Here is a 13022-nt window from a genome sequence, read left to right as displayed (position 1 = left end):
AATTGGGGGAAGAGACAAGGATGACTTAAGGTGATTTCTGTTCTGTGGAGTTAAGCAGGCCAGTGGTAGAGAGAGACATTAAATAGATAACAACGGTGCATCTGATAAGGGCCAGGAGGGGTATGTACAGAGAGCTCCAAGAGTCTGTAAAAGGAAGATAACTACTTTGAGGATGGAGATGGGGTGGAAGCAGTTGAAGCAGAAATGATAAGTCAAGTGGGAAAGTGGCGAAGGAAGGAATTTGAAGGTAAAGAAAACAGCATGTAAGAAGATACTAAAGCTTGATTTTTTCAGTGGGTTGCAAGGAACATATAGTATCATGGGATAGGTGGGAGTGGGACGATGGGCTGGGAATGAGGCTGATATTTGGCTACAGATACGGACATATATATGGGCTGAATATGGGACCAGATGGTCCTCAGCCAACAGGTCGTGGCTGAGGACGCTGAGTTTCCATTATCAGAAATAGTATCTCTTAGTTTCCCTCTTGTCTCTACAGATACAGGAGTGAGTATCTCAATAAAAAGCTTCAAATGGGCCACCCTAAGGGGTACAAACGGTGTATCATTAAAGAGTACTTTCCCACTGTAGAGGCAATAGTAGAGTCCATTTGGAAATCTTCTCTAGTAAGTTGTGGTAGGATCGAGATTTGCTCATATGATGACACAGATGTGAAAAAAATAACAGCTTCTTCGTTGCTATAATAAATCTAAACCTCTTCAAAGCCTCTATGAAAGCAAGAGCGGGGAGTTCATTTTGCTTTTTATGTCCTGTCTAAAAAAGCTTTGCCTGTCCGCCAATTATGAAGATTTTCTCCTATGTTTTCTTCCAGAAGTTTTTTTTTTTTTTTTTTACAGTTTTTGCGTTTATGTTTAGATATGCTATTTCGAGTTAGGTTTTGTGTATGGTGTGAGATGCCACTAGAGAGTCGTTTTCTTCCCATACGAATAAATGTATGGGTCTATTTCTAAACTCTATTCTGTTCCACTAATCTAATATACCGATATCACTCTTGATTACTTTGGTTTTAGAACAAGTCTTTGAAATCAGTTAGTATAAGCCTTCAACTTTTGTTCTATCTTTTGAAAATGATTTTGGATTTTCTGGGTTCTTTGCATTTCCATATGAGTTTTAGAATCAGCTTGTCAGTTTCTATTTTTAAAAAAAGGCTGCTGGACTTTGGCATTTCATTGAAACAATCAACTTGGGTAGATATGACATCTTCTCAGTGTTCCATGGAATGAACATCCTTGCTCGCTCTCTCTCCCTCTCTCTCAAGCCTTTATAAATTTCTCTCAGCACTGTTTTGTAGTTTTGAATGTCCAAATAATGCACATATCATGTTAAAAGTATTCCTAGGCATCTCATGGCTTTTGATGAAATGCCTAATATAAAGTGGTATTTTTAAATTCCACTTTCTATTTGTTCACTATGAAATTGTGTACAAGCCCCTGTGTCCTTGTCTTTTGAAGTAAAAGTCTGACTCAAGAGTTAATGATTGGGAAATGTGAAGATGTAGAAACAAAGAATAGCTGTTGGGCTGGGGAACTGGTAACAATTTAGACTATAAATCTGCAACATAGCAGAATCACCGAACTCCCAGTTCCCTGAAAGCTACAGATAAAGGCCTGACACACATTGCTAAGGTGTTTTTATAGGAAGCAGACCCCCACCAGATGAAAACTGCTCACCACAAGAACATAGACCCTAGACTGGTTGAAACCAGAAGGTTGATGATGCTTGAAACTTCATCTTGACACCAACCAATCCAAGAATTATCCACGAGCTGATCACGCCCTGCTCCTTGAACACTGTAAGACTCCTCGCTACCTCCTCTAGGGCGGGACACCCAGTTTTGGGGGTATTAGCGCACTGTGGCCCCCTTTGCCTGGCAAAGCAATAAAAAGCTATTTTCTGCTTCACCCAAAACTCTGTCTCCGCATTTCTGTTCAGCACCGGTGAACAGAGGCTGAGTTTCTACCAACAACTACTAATATATAGAAATACAGTTGACTAAAAAGGAAAACTAATAAATTTCAGTTCACCAAAATTAATAGTTTCTGCTCTTCAAGATGCACCATTGGGAAATGAATGGGCAAACCACAGAATAGGAGAAAATATTTGCAATACATATATCTACAAAAGACTTGTATCAAGAATATACGAAGAATTCTTGTATCTCAATAATAAGATAAACAACCCAATTAAAAATGGGCATGATATTTGAAAAGAGGCTTCACAAAGGAAGATATATGAATAGCTAATAAAACATGAAAAACAGTTAACATCATTAGCAGTAAGGAAAGTACAAATTAAAATTACAATGAGACTCCATTGCATACTGGAGCGCTAATGTGTTACGGTAATATCATACAGCCATGTTGATCTTCTAAAGTTAAATATACACTTACAATATGACACAGGAATTTCATTCCTAGGTATTTACTCAAGCAAATGAAAACCTATGTCCATAAAAGACCTGTATAGAGATATTCACATAAGCTTTATTCATAATGGTCAAAAATTGGAAACAATCCTAATGTCCATCAACAGATAAATAAATTGTAATATATCCATAAAACAGATTACTATTTAGCAGTAAAAAGGAATCGAGTACAGGTATGCACAGCAACCTGGATGAATCTCAAAACATCATCATAGGGACTTCCTTGGTGGTGCAGTGGTTAAGAATCTGCCTGCCGATGCAGGGGACACGGGTTCGAGCCCTGGTCCGGGAAGATCCCACGTGCCGCGGAACAACTAAGCCTGTGCGCTACAACTACTGAGCCTGCGTGCCACAACTACTGAGCCTGCGCACCTAGAGCCCGTGCCACAACTACTGAGCCCGTGTGCCACAACTACTGAAGCCACTGCAGTGAGAAGCCCGAGCACCGCAATGAAGAGTAGCCCCTGCTCACTGCAAGTAGAGAAAGCCCGCGTGCAGCAGCCAAGACCCAATGCGGCCAAAACGAAATAAATTTATTTTAAAAAATTATCATAAGTGAAAGAAGCCAGAAGCAAAAGAGTCCATACTGTGTGATTCTATATTTACGACATCCTTGACTGGCAAAACTCATCTACATCAACAGAAAGCAAACCAGTGGTAACGCAATGCTGAGGTTGGTGGAGATTGACTGCCAAGGAGCGTGAGGGAATGTTTGGGGTGATGAAAATGTTCTATATCTTGATTGTGGTGGTTTGACATGAGTGTGTACATTTGTCAAAAGTCATCAAAATGTAGACTTAAAATGGGTGTGTTTTATTGTCTGTAAATTATACCTCAATGTAAAAAGTTTCTAGCAGGTTTTGCAAGGTTAAAGTAATGTCTTTCATTTAGCTCAGTCTTTTGTGAATCAATAAACAGCCAAATTGAAGGTTGATTTCTGTATAAAGGTCATTTCTCCCCTGTATTGTGTTCATCCCTCCCTCTCCTGTATGAGTGGTTGGTTTAGGGGAGAATTCATGTGACCTCATGGTAACAGTGGCGGAGGTGGTTGGCATGCAGATCCGTGAATTCTCAGTGGCCTAAGCAGAACTGTCCCTAGTATTGGTCACTGGGCATCCTGCTGATGAAACTCATCTTGGTGGTCTCTAGGTAGCGGCTTCTCTCCTCATTGTGTACTGTGATGACACATCTGCTGCTGGTGGAACTTGTAGTTTGTGCTCTCTGACTGTCCAGCACGTGGGGAAATTCCTCACCTTTTTTGTTGTAGTTCTTGAGGATCAGCCACGATTTCCATTAGGCTCAGGTTATTGGCCACGGAGTCACTTTCCCCTTGGCCCCAGCCCTGCCTCTCATCTCTTAGCTGTCTTCTACCGAGAACATGAGGGAGCCTCAGATCACTCCTGTACCGGATTGGTGGTGAGGGACAGTCGGTGGACACCGTCTTGGCTTTCTCTCTGCCCAGACACATCACAGGCCAAAGGCACCCAGTGAAGCAGTGTCTTCCCATTGTTACCCATGGGACACACAGCACAGGCCTTCTTACTGCAGCTTCCCCCCCAACTGCTCAGGTTCCTATGTCTTCTCTCTATCACATACCTACCCCTGGTCAAGGCTCTAGGGAGTGGGAGACGTGGTCCCCGAGATATCTGGGCAGCTCATCACGCTTCCTTTAAAAAAAATTTCCCCTTCCTCTCTTGGTGTAGGCTTCTGCTCTCCCTTTCTGTGTGGTGAGAGCTTCCTCTACAACGCAATACTGTGACTTCTTACTTATAAATGGATTTATTCTGGATGGGACCCATTTCCTTGTTCCACAGAGAAATAAACAATAAGCATAGTCTACCAGGTATCTTAGATATTGGGGAAGAAATACTTAGCAATCAGCCAACTGGTTTAAAGTTTAGACATCAGTAATTTGACGCCCTGTTTTTACAGATTAGGCAATAGTGGCAGAGACGAAGTGATTCACGCAGGATCAGACGACTAAGTAGTGTCGCTTGGACCCAGTAGTCTTGAATCCCACTCTTGGTATCTTTCTGCCACACACCTCTACTTCTCTTATGTCTGCAAACCAATGTAAAAAAGTAAGGATACTGCTAAAGGTTAAGGCACTGGAAATAAGCAGAAAGGATCGAGGAAGGAAAAAGCAATGGGAAGACAGTGTTGGGAGCCCACCCAAATAAGTGCCTTTTCTCCAACTGCATACTAACTGTAAGAAATGTGTAGATTTTCTGATAGAAGGGATCACTTCAGAAAACTATACTGAGGGCAATGTGAAAGATTTGCCCTACAAATGGAGTGCCTTACTGGAAGGTGATCGACTGTTAGCAAGAATTCTTTACACATGATTAGATTTTTGAAAGCAAAGAGGACAAAGTGAAATTGAAAATATATCCCAACCTGTACTGTTTAAGGAGTAGCCTTAGAGGAACATCATAATATAGAGCCTCTTTTGTTTCAAAAATTTTTTTTCTGAAGCCAAAATGAGATGCAGAGTGCAATTATATTTTAGTGGTTGGATGTCAAAATAAAATAAACGGAAGTCTGCTTAGTAAAATGAAGAATTGCACGATGGAAATGTACTTTCTTTGCTTATAGTCGTAGGTATTCTCTTAGCTCAGTGAAGACTTTTCCATTATATTTGTGTCATATCAGGTGGGTTAATTATTTACAAGAGGCTCAGGCTGATATTCTAAGGGAACCACAGGCTGCTCCAAAGTCTCCAGGAAACTAGGTTAGCCTTGTTTAACCTGTGCATCTCTTCTGAATACATATAAATCTATTACATGACCTGTTCTGAAAGAAACTCACATGTTGTTTTGTGAGCAACCGTGCACCCCTGAGTTAACCTGGTGGTTAAACCTCCCCTGCTACCCCACCCCACCCCCTGCTTCCTTTGGTCGTGGTCACTCACATGAATGAGTGCTTAAGCTTTACCATGGCTTGTTGACAGAAATGCCCAATAACAATTTTGAAATCTGGAGGGCAGATGGGCAAGTATACTGTCCAAAATCCACCAGAGCTACTCATTCCTATTTTGACTCAAATACAGTGTTGTCAGGCGAGTCCCTTTACTTCTGAGAGCTTCAGCTTCATCATCGTGGAAGGGGGGGAAATCGTGCCCATCTCTGAGGCTTGTGAGGCTCAAGGGCAACTATTCATGAGGAATTATTAGTAACAGTCTCGCATACTGATGCTTTCAGAGAAGTCCTTTCTCCCCACCCTGGAACCGTGTGAGGATGTTCCTTGTTCTGTGGTTTACCCAGCTTGACTCTAACTTACAACATATCTTTGCTCACTATGCTGTTACTTAACAATTTTTATTTGGATTTATGCAATTATGTTTTTTTGAGAGACCAATCAGTTCTCACTCACTTATCAGAACTCACCAATCAGTTCTGAACTTATAAGTTGTGGGAATGCCAAAGGGGGTTGTCTAACTGAAACAAATAAAAATGGAATCATCTGGGGATAGCAGAGGCAAGGTAAAAATTAATGATGTTAAATATCTTTTAAAGAAACAGAACATTTTATTTTGCCAAAGGCTTGTTACCTTCCCTGTGTCTTCTATGGGATAATCACCTAATTTTCTTTTTTTTTTTTTTTTTTGCGGTATGCGGGCCTCTCACTGTTGTGGCCTCTCCCGCTGCGGAGCACAGGCTCCGGACGCACAGGCTCAGCGGCCATGGCTCACGGGCCCAGGCGCTTCGCGGCATGTGGGATCCTCCCGGACCGGGGCACGAACCCGTGTCCCCTGCATCGGCAGGCGGACTCTCAACCACTGCGCCACCAGGGAAGCCCGAAAATGAATCTTAATAATACCATCCCACCTAAATTTCTTTTTGCATATTCTCCCCATTCTTTGTGAGTTACAAGTATACATCTTTTACAGAAGTTTTACATAGCTTCCCTCACATTGTACACACAATTTTAGAGTCCCCTTTTTGCTTTAGCCTTGCATCATAAATGTTTTCCCATATTACAGTATTTTCTTCTTCTTTATAATTTTAAAGGATTGTCTATTATCCCATTTGTTTGACGTATCATAATTCTCTAGACATTTCCCAGTTGTTGAACATTTAGGTTGTTTCGGTTTTACGTTATTCATAGCACAGCTATTATTTATTTTGCCAGTAGTGTTCAGCTTCTCTTAAATTGTTTTCTTAGGATAACTTCCCAGAACTGAGATTACTCTTCAAAGAATATGAATAACTTTCTAATCCTTGATCCGTTGCCCTATGTTGCTTTCCAAAGGGCTGTTGCATAGCACTGCCTGTCTCAGAATTTTTCAACAGCACTGGGCAGCACAGACCAAGAATGGTCTCACACTGGCCATGTATGGGTAGATGGCTTTATAATCTTACATTGAAGACAATTTAACCTTGGGGACTATTTTAACAGAAAAACCTCTGAAGAGGCTAGGACTATAGTCAGCTTTCTAAGCTTTGGCTTTTTCACTTGTACAACCGATCCTATCATTTCGTGACACATGTTTGTGTCCAATCGGTGAGTTATTACATTGTGTGTGTTTGTCTGCGGCGCTGGTAGAATCACCAGTGCTAGTCCTATTGAAATTGCCAGAGTGCTAGACATCAAGCATGCCATAAACATGACTCACACATGGCTGTTCAAGAAACTTTGATTTATGGCAACACGGTATAGGCAGAAGTGGAAGATCTTATTGCCTAAAGGAGTCAGGCAGGTGTTGTACATGAGTGAAACAGCACAGGGATTGGACAGTACAGGAGGTCAGGGGCAGGCTGAAGGGGCTGTAAGGGCGTTATCCAAAGGAAGGGTGCCATGCTTGACTCCAGCTGATGGCTGCCAAGAAGGAATGCCAGACCAGTATCTTTAGCGCTCTCAGTTTTTCAAGACGACTTGGAAATCTGTAGTTTTCTATATCTTAGCTGGTACAGGCTGCTATAACAAAAATCTCACAGCCTGGGTGCCTTAAACAGACCTTTAGTTCTCATAGTTCTAGAGGCTGGGAAGTCCAAGATCAAGGAGCTGGCACATTCAGTGTCTGGTGGGAACCCACTGCCTGGTTCATAGATGCCATGCTTTTACTGTGACATCATACGGCAGAAGGGGCAAAGTAGCTCTCTGGGGTCTCTTTTATTCTTTTAGTTTTTTAAACTTTGCATCCCTTGTTGGATTTCTAACATTTATCTATTTATCCATTCATTCATTCATGCTGCGCCGGGTCTTAGTTGCAGCACACAGGATCTTAGTTGCGGCACATGGACTTCTTATTTGCGGCATGCATGCGGGATCTAGTTCCCCCACCAGGGATCAAACCCGGGCCCCCTGCATTGGGAGCACAGAGCCTTACCCACTGGACCACCAGGGAAGTCCCCTGGGGTCTCTTTTTTTTTTTTTTTTTGCGGTACACGGGCCTCTCACTGTTGTGGCCTCTCCCGTTGCGGAGCACAGGCTCCGGACGCGCAGGCTCAGTGGCCATGGCTCACGGGCCCAGCCGCTCCGCGGCATGTGGGATCTTCCCAGACCGGGGCATGAACCCGTGTCCCCTACATCGGCAGGCAGACTCTCAACCACTGCGCCACCAGGGAAGCCCCCCTGGGGTCTCTTTTAAATGGGCATTAATCCCATTCTGTATACGCAGGGCCCTCATGACCTAATCACTTTCCAAAGGCCCCTACCTCCAAATACCATCACATTGGAGATTAGGTTTCAACATATGAATTTTAGGGGAACAAATTCAGTCTATAGCATTAGGAAAATCTCATATTTACATGTGGCAACCAAAGTAAACATTTTAAAAACACTATAGGCCTAACAAAAATGTCCTGAAGTTTGATTTGCTCATTGCTGCCAGTTTGTGACTGTTCTCATCTGAATCTAACTACAGTCCCACAAAGTAGGTAGAGGGGATTTTTTTTTTTTGTACAAACAAAGAAGCTAAGGCTCAGAAATTATTGTTCAACAGATTATTGACTGCCTGTCCCACTAGGATGTAAGCTCCCTGAAGGTAGGGCCATTGTTTATTTTCTTCACTGCTCTAAGCCCTGTTCCTAGAATGCATACTGGACACACAATAAATATTTACTGAATTAATGAGTGATGAATAAATGAAAACAGGTTAAGTCACGTGGCAAATGATATCGATGTTTTTGTACCAGACACTCCTCATGATTGATTGATTGATTTACACTGAAGTATAGCTGATTTACAATATTATATTAGTTTTAGGTGTACAACATAGCTATTCGATATTTTGTATAGATTATGCTCCATTTAAAGTTCTCATAAAATATTTGCTGTATTCCCTGTGCTGTATGTTACACGCTTGTATCTTATTTATCTTACACCTGGTACTTTGTACCTCTTAATCCCCTTCCCCTAATTGCCGCTGCCCCCATCCCTCTCCCTGCTGGTAACCATTCGTTTATTCTCTGTGAGTCTGTATCTGTTTTTTTATATTCATTGCTTTGTTTTATTTTTTAGAGTCCACATATAAGTGAAAACATACAGTATTTGTCTTTCTCTGTCTGACTGACCTACTACGCATAATACCCTCCAGGTCTATCCTTGTTGTTGCAAATGGCAAAAATTCATTCTCAGCGTATTCCAGTGTGTATATATTATATACCACATCTTCTTTATCCATTCATCAGGGTTTTTTTCAATTACTTTTTTTTATTGAAGTATAGTTGATTTACAATGTTGTGTTCATTTCAGGTGTACAGCAAAGTGATTCCGTTATACATACATACATACATATGTATATATACTCTTTTTCAGATTCTTTTCCATTATGGGTTATTACAAGGTATTGAATATAGCCTCCTGTGCTCTGCAGTAGGTCCTTGTTGTCTATCTATTTTATATATAGTAGTGTGCAGGTACTCCTCATAGTTTATCTCATTTTTATCCATACAACATTCTGTGAGGCTAACATTAGCCCCATTTTATGGATGAGAAAACTGAGGCTCAGAGAGTTAAAGTAGGTTGCCTGAGTTCATATAACTCATAAGATAGAGAATCAGGACCAGGAAGGACCCGGATCTTCCTGACTGCTAGTTCTTTTTGTTCTTCTACCCTGCACTCTGCCACCATAGCCATAAATATCGATTCTCTCCCACCTCATCCTCCCAGATATTGGCATTTTATTCTGCAGGTCAATGCATCACATCTCCCTAGAACAGGGGTCTGCGTACTTTCTCTGTAAAAGGCCAGATAGTAATTATTTTAAGTTTTACTAGACTAAACACTTTTACTTAGTCGCAACTACTCCATTGCCGTTGTAGCATGAAAGCAAAGACAAAATGCAAATAAATGGGTATGATTGTGTTCCGGTAAAATTTTATTTACTGAAAGCAGCAGCCGGCCAAATTTTGCTTGAGGGCTGTAGTTGGCTGATTCCTGCCCAATGAGACAGAAAAATTATCTTATTTAAAAGGTGACAAGCTAGCTAAGTGGCCAGCTCACTGTATAGACATTTAAATTATTTTCTAGTTCTTTGGCTTGACTTCATAGTTCATAGAAAATATTTACTGTATACACCCTAAATTACCCCAACATTGCAGTGGTGTGCTAGTAAATGTTTAACTGGTTGTCTCAGAGGATACAAAAAGTTTGGATGTGTAGTTTACCAATGTATGGCTTCTATGGTAGAGGCACTCCTCACGTGGCCAGTTTCAAGCCACCAGTATGACATCACTGAACGTGGCATGGGGATGAGAGGCAACAGATGCTGACTTCAACATACCACTGTTTGCAGGCATGTATCCATTTGTACCCTCTTGGCCGAAGTAACAGAAATCTCAACTAGTTCCCACAATAAGTCAAATGTGTTATGTTACCTAACAAGCTAGATAGGGTGGCTCCAGAATTGGTTAGTTTAGTGGCTCAGTGACATCATTAAGGTTCCAGGTTCTTTTCATCTTTCTGCTGTGCCTGCAAGACGGCTTATTGACTTTGTCTTCAGGCCAGCTTCCTTCATGGTGAAGAAGTGACGGCTGTAGTTCCAGGTGTCATATCCAGATTCAAAATATCTATAGGAAGAAGCAGGGCTTGTTTCTTTCCTGCGTCTTTTCTTAAGAGCAAGGAAATCTTTTCCATAGGACTTTCCCTCATAGTTCATTGGCTGGAATTGCTTCACCTCCTAGCCCCTAAACACTTACTGACAAGGGAAAGGGAGACCAATCAAAAGCCATTCCCTGAAACAATGGATTGGGCCACCCTTCCCTGAAGCAAATGGCTGCTGGAGAGAGAGCAGGTAGAGTAGATCCCTGAACCAAGCCAGGGCTATGGTAGAATGGAGGAGAGGTAGGCTATGGATTGGGGGTAGGCAACCAGCTCTGTCTGCTGCAGTAGGCTGTGTACATTAAAGTGAAAATACAAGTATGGTAGATCTTTTAGATGAGTTTTTCTTTGAGTGTTTAATATTGGGGAGGAAAGTAGTTGACTATTAAAAGTAACCTACCCATGACTTCCCTGGCGGTCCAGTGGCTAAGACTCCATGCTTCCACTGCAGGGGGCGCGGGTTGGATCCCTGTTCAAGGAACAAAGATCCCGCATGCTGCGTGGTGTGGCCAAAAAAAAAAAAAAAAAGTAACTTACCCATGACACAAAGTTATGTTTTGGAGGGACTGACCCTGAAGCTCCAGAGTGTTGGAGACTCCTCAGGTTGTTTTGAAATCAGGGAGAGTTCCCTAGCTAATCAAGTCAGTGACCTTAGGCATGTTTCAGGGAAATGCCAATGGTACCATTGAAAGAACTGTATTTCTAGCTGCATCAGGTTGCAATTAATGTCCTACTGGTGTGCCTTCAGTGAGAATTATATGCGTATGATTAGGTTAAAATGTATATGAATTTACATCAAGGAATAAGGAAAAGTAGCGGAAGTAGTATAGGGCATTGGTTAGGAAAAGTAAGACTAGGGTTCATATCCCATTCCTGCTCCTTGGTAGTGATAATAATAATTAGGAAAATTACTGCATCTCTCTAGTCTGAGTTACGGTTTCTGTAAAATAGGGATAATAATACCTACCATCTATGGTTGTTGTAAGGATTAAATGAGATACTGTCTATAACGCTGCTTCATAGCAATGTGGCCTGTGGATGGTCTGAAAAGCTACCTCCATATTGTTGTTTTCACTTAGCCCAGTGTTTTGGCTATGACTCTGTCCCTAGGCCAGTGATTAGCAATATTACCATTTCAAATAATAATTTTGACTTTCTGTCATTCAGTAGGCTTAATATTTGTATCAGTACTGCTCTTCTAATACTTCTGATGGATTTATACTCTCCAGACATTCACTCCATCTCCTTTGTCAGTCTCCCCACATTCACAGGATGGCCAATTAAGATGAAAAGGGAGGCACTTCCAGGTCTTGAAAGTGAGCAAACCTAAGTGGTCTACGTGGAATCACTCTTGTTGCCTTCGGCTCACTATCTTTGCTCTGCATTTGTTCTCTGAACTCACAGGTTGCCAATTTGTTCCCGTGGCTTCAAAGATGAACGCTTGCAAGGTTTTACTATGAGCCATTTTCTTGAGAAAGTCATGGTTTTAAAGTAAATTTTTCTTTATTAGACAGTTTGGTTTGTCCATGATTTACCAGGTGGTGCATGGTCTGTGGTCGCCAAACAATGCATGCTTAGTCATATTTGAAATGATGTTTTATTTATTTATTTATAAAGAGCAGATATATATTTTTTAAATATTCATTTTATTTATTTGGCTGCCCTGGGTCTTAGTTGCGGCATGCGGGATCTAGTTCCCTGACCAGGGATCAAACCTGGGCCCCCTGCATTGGGAGCGCAGAGTCTTAGCCACTGGACCACCAGGGAAGTCCCTGATGTTTCATTTAATTAATATTATTTAAAATTTCTTCTGGTGATCATTATAAAATTATGTCCCAAATTGGGTGATTGGCTCAATCCAGTGGAAAAATCACCTGTTAAAACTCTGATTTAGTCTCTTAAAAAATTCATCCCTAACTGTAATTAAGAAGCTTGATTGACATGCCAAAGTATACCATAAGAAACACTTGATCTCACAGTTCTTGTGGGACCACTTTCAGGCCGCGCTTAGTTGGGCCTGGGTGGCTTGGCTCAGGGTCTCACAAAGCTGCAATCAAAGTGTCAGCCAGAGTGTGTTCTCAACTGGAGGCTCAACTAGGGAAAAAGTCTGCTTCCAAGCTCACTTGACATGTTGGCAGAATTCATTTCCTTCTGTTGTAGGACTGAGAGCTTTAGCTTTTTGCTGTCACTTTAGCTTTTTGAGGCTGTCCTCAGCTCCGGCTGGCTACCCATAGTTCCCTGCCACGTGGCCTTCTCCATGGCAGTGTGCAACACGGCAGCCTGCTTCTTCAAGGCCAGCAGGAGAGTGAGAGTCGGCTAGCAAGGCTGAGTCTTATTCAGCATGATCTAATCATGGGAGTCACGTGCCATCACTTGTGCCATATTCTGGTTAGAAGCAAGTCACAGGTCCCACCCACACTCAATGGAAGGGATTACACAAGGACAAGAACAACAGGATGTGAGACCGTAGGGGTAGCTCAGAAACTGTCTACCACGAGGAGCTGTGTGTGTCTTGCTTATCACTGAATCCTCG

General features: G+C 41.9%; 1 protein-coding gene across 1 annotated transcript in view; it reads left to right on the top strand.

Annotated features, from left to right (window-relative positions):
- The window catches only part of SLC16A12 (solute carrier family 16 member 12), a 92851-nt gene that overhangs the window by 54458 nt on the left and 25371 nt on the right, over window positions 1–13022 (top strand). The gene's annotated exons all lie outside the window — the stretch shown is intronic.

Source organism: Phocoena sinus, chromosome 16 (genome assembly GCF_008692025.1).
Source record: "Phocoena sinus isolate mPhoSin1 chromosome 16, mPhoSin1.pri, whole genome shotgun sequence".
Lineage (NCBI taxonomy): Eukaryota > Metazoa > Chordata > Mammalia > Artiodactyla > Phocoenidae > Phocoena > Phocoena sinus.
Note: the sequence above shows the minus strand (reverse complement) of the source record. Positions and strands in the feature narration are given on the sequence as shown.